The sequence below is a fragment of the Gallus gallus genome, chromosome 9 (assembly GCF_016699485.2).
Source record: "Gallus gallus isolate bGalGal1 chromosome 9, bGalGal1.mat.broiler.GRCg7b, whole genome shotgun sequence".
NCBI lineage: Eukaryota > Metazoa > Chordata > Aves > Galliformes > Phasianidae > Gallus > Gallus gallus.
The window spans coordinates 5,335,232-5,352,226 of record NC_052540.1 but is presented as its reverse complement, the minus strand read 5'-3'; the positions used below and the strand labels follow the sequence as shown (position 1 = coordinate 5,352,226).

At 47.8% G+C, this 16,995-nt stretch overlaps 1 protein-coding gene across 14 annotated transcripts in view; it reads left to right on the top strand.

Moving 5' to 3' along the window:
- PIK3CB (phosphatidylinositol-4,5-bisphosphate 3-kinase catalytic subunit beta) overlaps positions 1-16,995 on the top strand; it is a 111,564-nt gene that overhangs the window by 32,339 nt on the left and 62,230 nt on the right. For 5 of the 14 annotated variants that reach the window (XM_046898396.1, XM_046898397.1, XM_015276911.4 and 2 more), the window contains 1 exon segment: positions 14,147-14,317. The exons of 3 other annotated variants lie outside the window; for them this stretch is intronic. The gene's annotated coding sequence lies outside the window, so the exon portion shown is untranslated. 14 annotated transcript variants of the gene reach the window in all.

Sequence of the window (16,995 nt, the reverse complement as noted above, 5' to 3'; positions counted from 1 at the left end):
CCCAAGGCTCCCAGCTTTGTGGGTTTGATGTTCTACAGCTGCTTAAGAACTCTCATCCTCTCTTCCACTTTGCTCTCCTCTAGCACCCTTACCAGTAGCCAGTGTTGTTTCATTAACAATAACTACCTTTTCCCTCAATGGCTGGGTGTGGTGGCTGTGCAGCTGTAGCTAAAGGAAATCAGTCCTTGGTTGAGTTTCTGGTGTGTGGGCAAATGCTGTGAGAGCATCGCTTCACACAGTTAGAAATACTCAGCTTGTTTATTAGTGGGAGCTCTGCTCTTCTCATGAAAACGTACCTTTTGGTGTTGCACTCTGAACAGCTCTTATCGCTGCCTTACTGAACTTTCCCTGGTCTAAACAAAGCTGTGCTGCTATCAGTTGGCTTCGTTTTTCTCTTTGCAGGCTTTTTTCTTGTTTAGTTCCCCTGAAATCAACCTTCTACCTTTCTTCCAATGCGGATGGGTTTGTGGAGCTTGAAATGAACTGTCACGACAAATACTGTTTCTCCTGAGCTGAACTTGCAGCTCAGAGCAGATCATGGGGTGTACCCGATGAGCAGCGATGCAATATGTCATCTCCACGTGTGCCTCAGTATTTTTGCTTCCATTTAGAAACACAGAAATGGGAAGCCCTGTAAATAGCTGCATATGTCCCTTTCTTTCCACGTGTGCCTGTAATTAAAACATTGCAGATGAGTAAATTGTGAAAAGGAATGTCTGTTTCTTGTCTTTAATGCAAGTAACATTTTGATGGCAAAGAAATTAATAGAGTAGTGACCTTTCTTATGAATGACCAAAGTGACTTCTGTAGTCCTTTCAGGTTCTTCACATGCCTGGTTTTGTTTCTTTTTGCAGGTTTTTTCAGCTGCACGTGCTACCTACATGCACTTTGTCTTTGAAGGAGACGAGAGCACGGAAATCCCATTTTTCATGCTCCCCAGCTGCACGGGCAGTATTACAGTTCCACCTGTGCTGGCAGGGTTTTCCTGTTTTAGAAGATTAATTTTGTTGAGTAACTCCAAGTTCCTCTAAAAGAAACAATTTTCCTTTCCTGTATGGCAAGACAGATTGCAATCTTCTGAGGCTATAAACTTGTTTATGTCTAACAGTCAAGCATTCAAAGGTACCTAAGTGCTTGAGATTCAGTTCCCTTGCATGGATGTTAATTCGAGCGGCTGCTGTGACTTCTATTACCTCTTTTAGAGGTTGTTGTCCTTGAAACCAGTGCTCCATCCAGTGACAAGTTTGCTTCTTGTTCTCGTTATTTCTTTCCAAGTCACAAAACCTGCTCTCTGTATACTGAACAGCTGCTCTGGGTGACTTCAATACTTACGTTCTGCAAGTGAGCAAATGTGGTTTCTAACACAGCTGCCCAGTGTTGACGGCCCCAAGCAGTCATGCAGTTTTCACTCATTTTCTCCCCAGCCCCATTCAGCCCATTGAGCAGTCAGCACTTCTCCCTCACACCGTTAGCTTACTCTGGTCTAGTTCCAAACACCAGGGGAAATGTCCTTCCTACCGAATTTTGCTTCTGACAAATCTTTTCATTTGTGTCCTGCGTTAAACTGCCATTTATTACCTTGCTGTGGAGGACATTTGAACGTGGCTTGCTCAGGGAGCTCTTGCCTGCACTTGTGCTCTTTTTCTTTTTTTCTTATTGGGCCCCTTTTGGGTTACTTGCCCCTTCTGCATTGTTTTGCCAGGGTTGAATGTTGGTGTTTTGGCCATTGTGTACCACCTGTGCCCAAGAGCTGGAGCAGGCAGCCTGACTGCGGCTGTGCTGGGGCAGTGGGGGCCTACGGTGTTGAATCCTTTGGCCCCAAAACAGGCAGACACCTGCAACTGTGGGGCTGGGGGGGTTGTGTACGATAAGCCTGTTCTCTGAAGCACATCACTATGACCCGTGAACTAGAAAGGAGGCTTCCCACGTGGTGCGAGCCCAAGCTCTGCAGCCAGGCTTGGTCTCTTAGGCTGTGGTCTACCCTGCTGCAGTAACACATGGCGTACTTGGGGAAGTCATATTTTCATCACCTCTAAAATACCAACAAGTAAGTATAGGTGCCATGAGTGGATGTGCTGCTACTTCCTCTGTTCTGGGGCAGCTTGTTACTTACGGGGGTGCAAGAAAGGGAAGGCCTCTTCCTAGCTGGAAATAGCCAAGGTCTCAAAATACCAGAGCCTATGTGGTGGTAAGTGAATGTGGAGCCTAGAAACCTTGGGATGGGAAGAGTACAGAGAGGTAAGAGACAAAAAGGAAAAAAAATGAAAGATACTATATATCACTTAAAAATGAATAGGATTAAAGGGGCGCAGTGTGTCATCTCAAATGAATAGGAGAAGGGAGTTTGTGAGGCACACTGAGATTTTTGAACTTGTTTCTAGTTTAAGCACGCTGTATAAAGATATGTGTTCATATACCTCTCATATGACTTGTTTTGAAGGCTAGTAAGGTTTTCCATGAATAAAAGTCTTTGTTCCTTTCTCTGACCTGTCATACTCTATCTTCCAAAATAGCAAGGGTTTAGCAGCGACAATAAGAAGACATTTGAGCTGGTGTCCTGATTGCATCCCAGCACCCAGAACCAACGCATCCATCAGTGATTAATAAAAGCTGCAAGACATGAGCAACTTGCTCTGCTTGTGCCAAGGCCACGGGAGGTGTCAGGACAGCAGGATGAGATGGTGTCCCTTTGCATTTAAAGCAGATTACATCAAGCCCAGACAGAGCATTATTGCTTTGAATCTACCTTCTGATCACAAAAGAAAATCATTCCTAACAAGGATTGGGTAACACTGCTAAAGAGATCTGATTTTTGTCTGCTTATTTCACTATGTCTAGGTGGAATTTTGGACACAAACCAGACTTTTGTGTGGTTTTTTTTGCCATGTACTTTGTCTCCTGCAGTGTTAAGGGGTTAGATTAAAGGATGTCAGCTCAGCTAGAGAGTATTTTTGATCAGATATAACAGAAGTCGTTTGATACCAGGTTGTAAGAGTAACGCTGACCAAAACTGGAAAAATAGCTTGACAATTGAGAGGCTTCTGCCAAATACCTTAGAAAAGGTCACACTCAGCCAGCTGCTTTGGACTAATACTATGGAAAGAAATTGAGCTAAGCTAGTTCTTTAATAGAAATCCCCTTAATATCATTACAATATGCATCAGATAGGAAAAACTGCAAGGAAAAGAGCAAATTTGAAACTCTGGAAAAGCATGGTCAGCTAGATGGAAAGGATATAAGCAGATGGGATGAATTGGAGTGGGCAAAACGTACAGAACCTGGCCTGTGCTGAGCACGTATTGGTTTGGAAAGATGGTTCAGCTCTGCTGGATCGCTCACATCTGTAAGGTTGTGTGTGAGGGTGTGGAATTGATCAATTTAGACCCAGAGTGGGAAGCAGATTGTTTTTCCTGTGCGTTGCAAAGGCAGATTGATAATTAGGGTTTCCAGTATCTCCGTATCTGTCAAAGAACCTGAATTAAGCAACCGCAGTAATGCAGAACTGGCAATAAATGCGTTACGCAAGCGCTCATTCCTAGTGCCTGACTCCAGTAGCCTTAATTCTAATCCTAATGTATTTGTTTGCTATCAGTTGCTAAGTGCAAAGCACTTTGCTAACATCCAAATTACTTGTTTGCTACTGAGTGAACCAGTCATGTATCAACTGCAGCAGCATTGGGTTCCATCAATACAACGTACAGGTGGAAGAGAACTTGTTTTTAGTGTAAGGAGTGAGAGAAAAACCCTCACGCTAGCTGAGCGTTCTGCTGGTAATGTCACGGGTGCAGCCACGTGCAGTGATACCTGCACAAACTGCCTGCTTACCATGTGTGGAGGTTACGCTGAGTGTTGCCTCGCTGGGCTGTGATGTATTCAGTCTGCCCAGAAGGACTTATGTTCTGGGCCAGGTGTGCAGAGTGGGACATCAGCTTGTCCTTTCAAACTGTGCTCCAAATATGTGCTTTTTGTATATTTTAGCAGGGCACGCAGAAGCTGTATCACACTACTGCCATATTCTGCATGCTCCCAGTGCCGGGAGGGGCAGACCCCTGGCGCAGTTATCACTGGCTGTAAGGAGAAACACAAAGCATTGTTTGTTGAGTCTCCTCTGTTATTATTCTAAGTCAGTGTTTACGCAGTGGAACAGCCCCACTTCTTTATTAGATTCCAATTAGAGTCTCTTCATTTTTTTTTTTTCATTTTCTTTTGAGGGAGGTTATCACCTGATCTGTAACAACTTGAAGTAATCAGTTTTTTAATAGAGTTCATATGGCCAACCTGCTGCAGAGCCACATGCCAATTCCCTGAGCTGTCCTCGTGGGAGAAGCAGAGAAAACAACAAAAGAAAACCAAGCTCAGCTTTGCAAGAAAAGTGTATGGTAAATGACAATTTAGCTGAGCATCAGCGATTCCTAGATGTGTGTAAGATGATTAAGCCACGGAGTGCAATGGAGTGTTTTCTGCCAGGGAACTTAGCATCCACCAACACAGCCTCATTTTTCAGAAAAGATGTGTATTTCTTTTTCAGTTCACACATCCCAATGACAAATGGTAGTTTGAGATACGACTCGATTAGAGGAGATGGCAGTATAAGTCTCTTTAATACTTTACTGAGGTCTTTTTCTCAAAGGAGTATTTTGCATTACAGTCAGGATTTATGGGTTAAGTATATGTTTTTGAAGCTAAATTATTAGAGGGAAGTACTACTGTTAAAGAGTTTTAAGAGGCTTTGAATATGTTTTACATAGAAATTGCCGTAGAATGAGCTTTGTTACATCTACATCACAAATATTTTTTTTGTTGCAATGTGGAGTAAACTTATTTTTCTGTATTGTAGATGTTATCCATTCATTGTTAATGGTGCGGGGAGCAAAGATGGCATTTCTAAGGTGCGTGTTAGCTGATACCTGACACTTACTGCCATCGTGAAACACCCCTCCAGTGCACACTGTTACTGATTTGCCTTAATTGGAGGTCATACTTATCGAAAAGAACCTGTAAATATAGTTAATGATGAGGTAAGGATGCATTTGAAGCTTCAGTTTAAATCGTTCTGTATTTATACAAATGTAGAGTGCCATCAGAAACTCTGCTGGATTTGCATGAAGTGGTTAAAGGCAGCGTGCTCGCTTTGGGGGCAGTGCATTCCTGCAGCTGGAACCCCCTGATGAAGCCCTCAGCTGGAGGCTGGGAGGCATCATGCAGCAGTAGGGGGACAGACATACGGGTAGGCTGGTCTGTGTGCATTTCTGTATGTCAGTTGGGTACGGGCTGTCATTACACTCAGTCTTCGCCTCCTGTAGTCTTCGTGCTGTGCCAGATGAGCAGCCTGCTGTCAGCTCCTGATAGGATGGGTGCACCCACCCTGTGCTGTGGTCCTGCCAAGCACGAGGTGGGGGTGGGTGTGAGGCTGGCATCTCCTTCCTTGGGCCAACTGACACGAGGCTGCACTCCTGGTGGGTGGCTGCAGGGGAAAAGTGGGGGTGAGTGCATTTCTTCTGCTGTCAGCATGGTTCTCCCTGCACATAGAGATTGCTTGTGGACTTTGGTGCCCTCAGTGCCTTGACTGAAAAATGGGTGCCTTTCAATTGAATGTAACTTGTTGAAAAGTCTGGAAGCCACTGATCTTTCTGGGAGTCTGCTTAGCCCAGGCAGTTGCATTCTTTGAAGCCTAGAAGTCAGAAGTTCTATCATTATTTCACTGAAGACGTTATTTCACAGTATAAAGAAGAACTGTGAGCGCAGCGAGTTGCTGATTCTTAGGAAAGTGGCAGTGGTGAGCCAGAGCTTTTTCCAGAGGTGTTTGCAGCTGCTGAGGTCTTTCCAGTGGTTCCTCTTCTGTGGGGGAGCTAAAAGCAGGGAGGAATTAATGTGCAAAAACCTTTCTTCAAAACATTTCTTAACGAGCACGGCACATTCCTGTGATATCTGTGACAGCAATCATTAACTCATGTTTCCAGCAACTCACGTTGCTGCGAACAACTTTCTGAGCGGGGCAGACTCCTTCTGGCATGAGTTTGGCTTCGTGCCTGTGCTGATCAGCCTGTACTTAAGGATAGCCCATACCAGGTACTGAGATGTGCACAACAGTTTTCATGCAGTTGCGATCTGATTCTGCTCTGATGGCCACAAGTTTTGTTTCACCGTGCTTTTGTCTTCCTTGAGTCACTGCTATCAGTGCAGCAGCTGTGTGGAGGTGGGAAGCCTGCTGAGAGCAGCTGGCCTTGGGGTCTGGAGCTGTGACATTCAGTGTGCAGGCTCATTGCAGAGTGGAGGTTGGGCAAAAAGGGCTGCTGCTGTAATCATGGGGAAAGGCCAGGGCCTGGAGGAGGCTGTGTGCTGGTATTTCTGCTTTCCATGTGTTGCCCAAACAGGAGTATGCCTCGTGCAGTTTGTCTCTGGGATCAGTTTTGTTGCAACTCTATAATGAAGGCTAGGGGAGCTCACTGTGCTGTAAGACAGTCTTCCAACAAGTTCAATTGGAGCCACATATCAGTAAACATCAAACCAAGTTATTAATATCCCGTCTTCAGATGCTTCTGTGACTTACTACATCACAAGACTGCATGTGTGCTCTTCTTCATGAAAGCCCATCAAAAACTCATTAAAAAGCAGTATGTGTTTGCTGTACTTTCAGGTTAGAAGATCAGTGGAGCTTCTTCCTTTTCAAGCAGCTTTGTGTGTAATGAAACATTCTGCACATCAGCAGAGACCCCTGGCTCCAGGTAGTGTTCAGCACTGCTGGTGCTGTGGCCTCTGCTGGGCCATGAGGCTGACTGTCAGTGAAATGATTCATTAATGCAGAGGAGAACAAGCCAGCTCACCTGCAACTGCTCTCGGCCTTGTGCAGCTAAGAGGCATTAAAATAAATAATTTATACCTAGAAAATGTTATAGGAAATGCATGATTTTCAACAGAGCTGTTGGGTTTGAAGGTGAAGTTTTTGCTCAAGCACTTTTCAGAGTAGAATTTAGTGTTGTTTACTGGGAGTTCCTCAGACACTTGACCCTAGGGCAGTCCTAAGGTCCTACGGTTTTCCTACAGAAAACCCTTTGGGAAAGCACAAATTCCAATGGAAAATCCCAGACATTTCCTTGGGCAGTTTCCCATTGGGATTAGTGGTTTTCAATCTCCTTGAGGTGATTCAAAAGCCTATCTTCATCCAAGCGATGTCCTAGCTTCTATATGTTCTTTGTTTGGAAGCACGTCCCCTTTGGGTTAGTTTGTGCAGAGCCATATTTGCTGCTGTTGTGGAGTGTTGAGGATAGTAAGGGAGGAGGAATTACTGGTGTACACTGCAAACAGCATGCATGCCTGAAGCAGTGCTAAATTCCAAGGGGATTTCCTCCACCAGTCTGAAAAGGGCTGTGGCTTCCCAACACTGTGCTCTCACTCCCTGGGAAAAAAAATATATATATGTGAAAATACATAGGCTTGAAAATTGGGGGGCAGGATCACAAGCAGACAGTTTGTGATGGAAAGCCAGAGGTTCATGTGATACATCTTCAGCAGTATGGGAAGAACCCAGCATACTTGTGACTGGAACTTGTCCTTAAACCTATGACCAGAACTACAGTATAGTGGGACACCACATTACTTCATTGCCCAGGCTGTGAGGCCACCAGAGATATCATTTTCTGAGCAAGGCTTCATTTGATGAGGCTTTTAAAATCTGTACTGGGAGACGGGAAGGAGGATGACAGTAGTCAGTGATTGGTAAGAAATGCTCCTCTAATATTAAACTTTAGGTGCAGAAGAACAGAGGAAGTTGTTTTTTCCACTATCAGAGAGGGAAGCAATACCAGTTAAGCCAAGGCCTGCAGCAGGAACACTTACTGGAAATGTTTACATGTTACTTAATGCCTTGACATGCATTATTCAGCTTGTGCAATGTCAGCCAGGGTGGAGCAGGGAGGAATGGCTTTGCAGAAGAATGTTTGCTCCCCGTGGAATATCTTCTCGAGCATAACTACCTTTTTTTGGCAAAGAGATGCATTCCAGGAATAAAAATAAAAAGCTCTTCTGACACATTTCTGTGAACTACTGGAATGTGCTCCCTTGTGAAGGTGACCTAACCTTATCCAGAAGGCTATAGCCCGTCCCCAGGCAGTGATATCCCATCGGTATGGCCTCACTGTAGAGTAGAATATCCAAAAAAAGCCCTCAGCGATCCCCTTCCAAGCAGCATGGCTACTCAGTAAATGGTGGAGCTACTTAAATGGATGTGGTTTTCTTCTTGGAAATGAAAGCCCATCTTCCCAATCAGAGGCTTATACAGCAAGTGCCCTCCTGAGAAAGCCGCTTCAGCGCGTGCTTCCGTCTCCTGATGTGCCTAAAGGACTTCCTGAGCTGCGGCCAAATGGGCTGTGCTGACAAAAAGGCGAGGATGGTTTTCTGCTCATGTTAGCAGGAGGAGGGGGTAGGAAAGAGAAACGGATTGGGAAGCACGAAGTTAGGCCAGCACCTCTCTGCTTGCCTCTGTGTTTACTTGGCATCCAAACAGACAGAAGTTTCGTGATTCACCTGCCGTCTGATTTGTTTCACTGACAAAGCTATGATAAATAGAGAATTGGCATGATTTGCATAGTTGTTTAATCTGACAGGGTATGACTCATAGCAGTGAAGCTTTCAGACTTGTTGTGATAGATTGCCAGACAGAGTGGGTGAAAGAGGCGCGTACTTCGATTTGGTTCACCAGCAGCTGGAATCGTGGTTGTAAAGGGATTTAACACAGGCACGGAGTCTGGGAACATTGAGGCAGGCTTCATTTGTACGTTTAAGAAGTTACAATAATATACTCACGCTGCAACGAGTTTTCTTTTTTATGGCATCTAGCCAGATTTGGTGACATCGGCTGTTCAGGACTGACGTACGTAGCAGAAAGAAACTGTCTGAAATGTCATTCCAAGAACTAAGAGGAGTCTGCCTGAGTCAGGCTGCCTGGGCTGTCCGGCAACCAAAGCTTGCATGGAGTGCTGCTGCAAACTACGTGCTGGAACTGAGGAGTATTCCCAGAATCTCTTTGGCATTGTTTGTGCAGTGCACATTAATCACGCTGTGCGGGCACTGTTCTGAAATGCATCAGATGCGGTTTTTACTGAGGGCAGGGCTCATGGCTTGTGATCACGAGAAGCTGCATTAACAGAACTGTGAGATGAAAGTGTTTGTTGCAGCAGTGCTGTGTGTGCCAGTTTCTCACTGGTTTCAGAGGATGTCTTCGTAACTCTTTGCACTGATCCTACTGTTAGAGAACAGGTCTATAACAAAACAAACATTGATCTGAATAGATGCTCGTAAATTAGGGTTAGAGAGCTTCGTGGATGTTTGGGACATCGTTAATAAGAAATCCATAGATACTGTTTGAATGCCTACCTGGTAGTTACATGTATTCTGATAGCACTTTTAATACCACTTATGAGTTTCTATCTTTAAAATGGTAACATATTCACAAGTGGGAAGAAGCACACATCTGAGATTTTAAATAGAGGCCTAAAATAAGTCTATACGAGGAACGGATGTTTTCAGAGGAATGACATTGCATGTGATAGTTGTCACACAGCTGTACTGGCTTTCTAGTAGTGTGTAATCATCAATGGAATGGAAGTGGTCCTGTTTTTCTGTGGGTTACCAAACTGTTAATGCGGTCCCTGTGCTCTCTGTGAGCAGTAATACAACACATTTGCATTCATTTCTTTCTTTGATTTATGCCTGGCATATAACTTCTGGGAGATAAAGGAAGATCTGTTTCTGAGCAAGTTTTTCACCATCTGCGAATGGCACATGACCAAATTCAGAAGTGATGTTCAGTGTGGGCCGCAGGTCAGTAAATGGCTTTGACTCAAAGGGCAGCCACGTTGGTGTCATGTCAGGGCTGAAGACTGTTCTCTCTTATGACAGTTATACACAAAATGAAGTTTTGTTAACCCTGACTTACAGCACTGACGTAAGTGACTGGACAACGAGCTTCTCTACGCAGGCTTGACAGAACAGCAGTTCAAAGACTTCTGCAAGGCTGAATTGAGAAATAGGTGCACCTTTGTACATTCCATTGCCATCCACAGTCATTAAAAAGTGTGATACGCTCAGCAGTACTCCTGATCACTATTACTCTATTTCTTTTCACAGTTGTAACATCTGTTATCAGAACAGCCTTAACAAAAAGGCCAGCCAGAAAATAAATAAGTGAAGGGAGGAGGAAGATAAGTTTCTTTAAACCATTTCTGTTCCAGTTCCCATAATTAATTTCTTCCCTAGTTTTTGCCTCTGGCTGGGAACAGTAATATACCATTAACCCGAGAGATGTGAAACATGCTGTGCAGTGCTTGGAAGGGTGTCAGAAGCTCCTCCTGTAAGGGTAAGAAGCTATTCTGTTGTCTTTTCAGTTGATGGACAGTCTAATCCTAGTATTCACTTCAGCAAAATGGAACTTCTAAGGTAATTGTGAAAGCTGATGGTTGATTTTTGTAATTAACGTGTTGCAAAGATGAACGTAACTGGTGATATATCTGTATCAGGACAGGTGTGGCAGCTATTACACTTAAACTGCTATCTAACACATTAAAACCTGCTGGACTTTGAAGCCTATTTTTAGTAAGAGAATAAATAAGCTGTCGGTGCCCTACTTTTTGTCAAAATGCGCCATGGGATCTTTAAATTTCATTAGAAAAGTCAGTAGAAATAACACAAGGGAACTCGATGTCTCATTTGAAAAGTGGCAGTTCTAGCAATTCAGTGCTCTTTTTCATGACAAAAAATGCTAATATTGGGTATGAGGTCAGACCTTTGCAGTGGGCAGGTGAGAAGCAGCTGGGGAGAGACTTGCCTGTGCGATGTGTGAGGTTACGTGGAGACACAAGTCTTGGTTCTATTAGGCACTGTTTATTCAAGATGCTTTAGTGAAAGAGGATGTGTTGTATGGATGAATAGAACTGTTTTTTGCAAAATCTGTGTTAGGAAGTGGGTAAAACTAAAAAAAGTATGTAGAAATATTAATATATAAAAAGAGAACATAGCAGCAAAGTCAGACTGCTGTGTCAGGATGCTGTTGCTCTTTGTGAAGGCCTTGCTCTTGCTCACTCTGACCAACTCTTTTGACCTTTGCTGTCTGTTACGACATGGACATCCACATGGCTGATGAACAAGCTGTCTTGTGCAGTGTGCCCATACTCAGAAACCCGTTTGTCATGAGCAGGTGCAGAAAATAAGCAACTACGCACAAATGTTGTAGTCTGCATTCAGTGACAACTGTGCACTTTCATACAGTTTCTGTACAGATAAATCATGTGAAAAGTATTGCTTTATTATAACAAGGTTAGCATAGAATTGGCATAAATTGATCAAAAATGCCACCATTTAAGGCTGTGTACCCAAAACCTTCTAATTGTGGCATTTGTGATTTGAAGCAATACGGCGATGTGCCTACTTCTGTGGATGTACAGGATGGGATAATGGGGTGTGGCTCCCAGCTCATACTGGTGCACTCACAGCCTCAGTCAGAGGGACTGTGGTTCCCCAGCCATGGCCCAGACCCAGGGAGCCTGAGAGAGGCGGCAGTGCCCATGGGAGGATGGGCTGTGCTGATGGGCAGGCAGTGGGCAGCTCTGGGAGCTCAGGCTGCTCTCTGGTTGCAGCCACTCCTGTGTGACAGCTCACTCGGCCCTCGTCAGAGGGGAAAAAGGGAAGGAACTCAGCCCACTCAGTGACAGCAGGGCTCTGTCTCCCTTAAGGGTATATCAGCTGACTGCTTGTACTGCTGATGTGTTACAGCGGTCAGGAAAGGTCAGAAGGACAAGGAAGAGGCCCTCTATTTCTAGTGGCTTTGGGTCATTTAAGTTAGGCTTACAGATTTAAGATGAAAGGCCTCAAGCACTTCATTCAGTAAAGGCCCAGAACAAGGAAGTGCAAGGATGAGCGTCTGGGTACCGGTGCCGCTGGCTGTGTGGGGCCCTGCTTCAGATAACAGCTTGACTCTCTGGCTCCTGTATGCCTGCTGTAGGTTCTCAGAGAACTTTCCACTGAAGTTTATACGTATTAAAAAACTGTTTAGCAAAACACTGTTAGAAACTGCCTGGTGTTACTGCAGGCTGTAGCCTCATCAGCCAAATTCGGCATCCGTTTTGTCTGACATCTGCATTTGCAGTCTGGTACCGAATGTCACTCAGTCCATTATTTGCTGTTGCCTCCCTCTCCACCAGAGTCAGTGTGAGAAACAAAGAGCAGCTTATTGTAGAAGCACACGTGGGTACAGTCCTGGAAAAGAGACCAGGGTGCTGCTCAGTACACCTTCTGAGGGAGTCCTCTGCTCACAGAGCTGAGGGAGACAGAGTTCTTCACCGCAGCCATTATCATACAATCACAGAATGGCTTGGGTTGGAAAGGACCTTAAAGCCCTTCCACTTCCAACAGGGATACGATACCACCCACCTGGTCAGGCTCCCAGGGCCCCATCCAACCTGGCCCTGGACACCTCTGCAGATGGGCATCCACAGCTTCTCTGGGCAGCCTGTGCCAAGACCTCACTGCCCTCATAGTGAAGAATTTCCTCCTAACATCTGACCTAAATCTGTTCGCCACAAGAAGTTCTGTGCATTAACCGATCAAGGCTGATAGGTTTGTGGATGTTGTGTTGTATCACGGAGGGGACACCAGCAAGTTGCGACCAGTACCAGCATTAAAGTTGTAGTAAATGATTTCTAAGCATGTCCTGGCCAGTACTCAGCTGAGTTTTGGATCACCGTCCTTTAGATTTACCTAGATGCTTTTTTTCCCAGAAAAGTTTTTTCTGCTTTATTCCAAAAATCTTTTGCACAGCGTTTCCGCTCACACCGCTGTCTCCTCTGCTTGGGTCTGCTGCTGCTGTTGTGAGCTGTCTGCAGATGCACGGGCAGTGTGTGCACTGGTTCCTTTTTCTGAACGTGGCTGTTACACAGGGCTAAAATAACGTCTACCAGAATGCTGAAAATGACACATTTTCTAGTGACCGAGAATGTGCCCTAGGTGTACAGCTGTTTTGCATGCAAAGACATGACTCAGATACAGCCTTTTTAGACAAAAACCTTTTGTTATACTGAGAACATATGTAACAATAGCCGGGGGGGGCAGAATAATAGAGCACTTGTTGTTCTGCGAAGGGGGGTGGGAAGAGAATCTAAAAATAAGGAAATTGAAAATTTAAATCATATTTAAAACTTCTGTTTCTTTCACTGCCATGTAGGGTATAAAAATGTTTACTTAAGGTGCTACGGACGGGTTCCTCGTCCATACTGTGTGCACGGCCCATAACAGCTGCGTGGCAGACACAAACACGAGCAGGGTGCAGGCTGATGGACTGCAATCTGAAATATGCTGGTAACTGCTGATTGAGATCACTGCACTCCCACCACTAAGTACTGAGGCATTAAAGCACAGAATGAAAAAGAAATGTGAAGTCTGGAGCACAGACCTGCAGAAATCTCCCCATGAGTGGATTTCCCTGAATTCTATTCATAGATACAGCTGAAGGTGTATATAGTATAAGACAATGCCTAAGTGCTTGTAGCTTTATACACAATGGGCAATTCAAGGCACCATTGTTAAGCTGAAAAAATGGAAGTGTAGCAAATATTATGAAGTTTCTGGATTGTAACCCTCTGCTGCTTCTACTAAATCACTTTCATCCAAATCGTTTTGCACTTCACAGTGTTGTTCTACCAAGACTGTACCGGGTCCTGTAATGTTGCAAAATATTGCGTAAATAGCTCTTAGAAAACGAAAAATTCCTAATCTTTCCAAGAATAGTCAGACATGAAACCATTTGTCATCAGCAAAGTCAACCAGCGAGCCAAGGGCTGGGTATCCAGGCCAAGACTATCGGAATGCGTGGAGTCAGACCCACAAGTATCACACTGGTTTGAGAAGGGGTGCGTCTGGGGCTGCTTGCACTACCGGATCTCACTTGTGCCTTGTTTTTCAGAACTGTGCTTCACTACCCACGTAAGCTTTACACAAAAGGGGTGAGCAGCTCAGCGAGCTGCACTCCGCTCAGCTCTATAGGATGTGATCCACAGAGATGAGATTGTCTCTGTACGCTCTGTGCTCTTACCTGATAAAGCAGTTACGTTCATTTAAAATCTGCTGGCTTTTTTTTTTTTTTTCTTTATTTTTCCAGGAAGAAAGGAAGTCAGACGGGGTCACTGCAGTGCTGCGGCACGGAGCTGCAGGATGAAGCCCCAACACCGCACGGGCAGCGCCGGGCAGCTGTGAGAGCACCAGGACAGACATGGAGGGGAGCCATTAACTGATCCAGGCTGCAGGCACACGGCAGAGGTGCCAGCACACGGTAGGAAACGCTCCTCAGTAACTCCTGCCTTCTGTTGAGGTCCGCCTAGACGTGGTATTGCATGCTCACCTTTCGTGCAACACAGCACCAAATTAATGTTCCCGAGTTAACGGGGAGACGATTGTCCTTCCCATGGAACTCACGTCCAGCTGTTGTGGTCGGTCTGTTAGTTTGAAACAGGCAGCCCAGCCTCTCCTGGCTGATTCCTCACCCAAGTTAATGAATTTTTTTAGCGCCCTCACGGTGGGGAAGCGGAGCTGATGAGGGATTAAATCCATCTCTCCGTTTTGACAACCGGAGGAACTGGAAAATGAAGGGTGAAAAACGCGTGGCCCCATGGCACAAATGCGTGGCTGCGGGCACACGGACGGGCGCCGGCGCGGGGTGCTGGGAGGGGCTGCGCGCGGTGCCTCACGCTGCTGAGCTCCGCACCTCGTAGGGCTCACGGGAAGCAGCCGGAGCCGCCTGTTTCTGCCACGTTCCGTTCTGATGCAGTTATCCCAGCGGCGCCGGGCCGGGCCGTGGGGCTGCGCGCGGACCCCACCGACGCGGCGCCAGCTCTATCTCGCCGCCTTCCCACAGCCGTGTAGGGAACGGTCCGTAACGAAGCGGCCGAGCCGGCCCGCCGGAGCACTGAGCTGAATTGGCAGCGCAGCGCGGCCCGGCCCCTGCGGCACGGCTCAGCTCCGGCCCTCACGGGAGCACGGGCCGGGCGGGACGCGCCTGCTGATTGGCTGCCGGCCGCGGGTCGATATTGAAAGCTGCGCCCCGGTTGGCGGCTCGCGCCGGGGGCGGGGCGGGGCCCGAGGGCGAAGCTATCGCCTAGGTAACCCGGCGCCCGCGGAGGCGGCGTGAGGGAGCGGAGGGAGCCGGCCCCGCTCGCGCCGGAGCCGCCGCGCTGGCCGGGACCGGGACTGAGGCCGAGGCTGGGACCGGCCGCTGCTCGGGCAGGTGGGTGCCCGGGGGGGCGCGGGTCGGGGTTCGGAGCGGGCCGGGCCGGGCCGGGCCGGCGCGGCGGGGCTTTCCCTCTGCCGTTTCGGTCCGTCCCCGCCCCGCAGGAAGGGGCACCTCCGGGCTGCGGCGCGTTGCGACACGGCTGTTGCTCAACCGGGCGGGCGGCTCTGCCCTCGCTTTGGCGCGTGGGACGGCGCGGCGGCAGCCGCAACAAGTGGTCCGCCAGCGTCCCGCCGCCAGCAGCGCTGCTCGAGGCTGCCCGGGGCGCCGGGCGGCGCGTGTCGCGCTGTGCTTCCTGGGAGCCGCGAGGAGGAGCGGTGCGGCCGGGCCGGTGCTCGCGCTGCCGTCGCGTGCCTCACGGAGCGGGGCCGTGTGCGGCGGATCTGCCCCGGCGCGTGGCGGAGCCGGGAGCCCTCCTGCCGGAGCCGGGACAGCCCCGCGCGAGGAAGGCTTCGGGGTTCGGCGGAACTCTCCGCGCTGCGGAGTCCTTTTGTCCCCCCATGGGCTGACGGGTTCTACTGTTCTGGAGCTGCGCAGCGCGGCAAAGCAAACGCCGCGCGCGGCGCTGCGCTCCTCAGGCGGCGCTGCGAGCGGGGCGGGGCGGGCGCCCATCGCTACGGTTCGCGCTGTCCGGGAGCGGGACCCGAGGGCTGCTAACCGGGTGAGAGCCAACTTCGTGAGGCGCATCTTGCCGTTAGGAAGGGCCGCTCGTGAAGAAATAACGTAGTTCAACCCTTGTGTCAAGGCGTCGGAAAGCGCGGGGCAGTGCATTAGGATGGAAGCGGTGACCAGGCCGCTGGGGAGCGCGGCTCCAGAAATGTCCGCGCTGAGCTGAGGGCGCGGGGTGGAGCGGCAGCCCCGGGCGGCTCCGTGCCTGGCCGCGGTGCGTGTCCGTATGGCGGGGCATAAAACCATGACAAGGTATCGAGGGCACCGTCCCGTGGGAGCACGCTTAGCTGGCTTTCCTGCCTACAATTATAGATTTATTTTAAAGTTATTAAAAAAGAACCGCCCCCGCGTATGGTCTTAAAATACTTTTGTTAGTGCCTGTTTCGATATCTGTTTTTCTGTAACAAAAATCACTTCCGTTAAGTGAGTTTCACTTCCCCGGAATATCTGATGTCATGGGCTTGCTGGTTCCCCAATTGTCTGTGGAGCTTTGGCAGGACTCCACATTCTGGTGTAGGAATGGCTCCTGAACGAAAAAGAGTAAAAATAATCTCTCTTTGACTCCTATGATGTAGTAAGGGGGGAATGCATCACGCCTCTTCTCGCTGCTTTGATGCCTTTTGCTTTCTGGGAAGCTTTGCTCACGATTAATGTGTGTGTAAAGTGTTGCACGTTATCTGTAATGCTGCCTGTGTCTGCGATATGCTCTATGTGGCAAACGTGACGTTTTTAAGAACAAAATGCCATCAAAAATACCAGCTGGTGGAATGCCCCGTGTGCTGGGCGGGGGCAGGAAGAGCATGAACTCCTTCACCTTCAGCTGGTGGTGGAAATGCATGCTGGTGCTCAGCCTGTCAGCTGCCATGTGTTCCGGAGACAGAGCTCGGGCAGCTCGCTGCCTTTTCACACATCCAGGGATACACATGGAAACTGCCCTGGGCTCTGTGCCTCTTGTTAGCCTAGCTGGACGTGGCCCCATGTTGGTAAGCCGCTATCATTTGACATTTGATTTGATGTAGAGTCCATGTTGCTGTTTAAGCTGTAGGTGGGTTTTC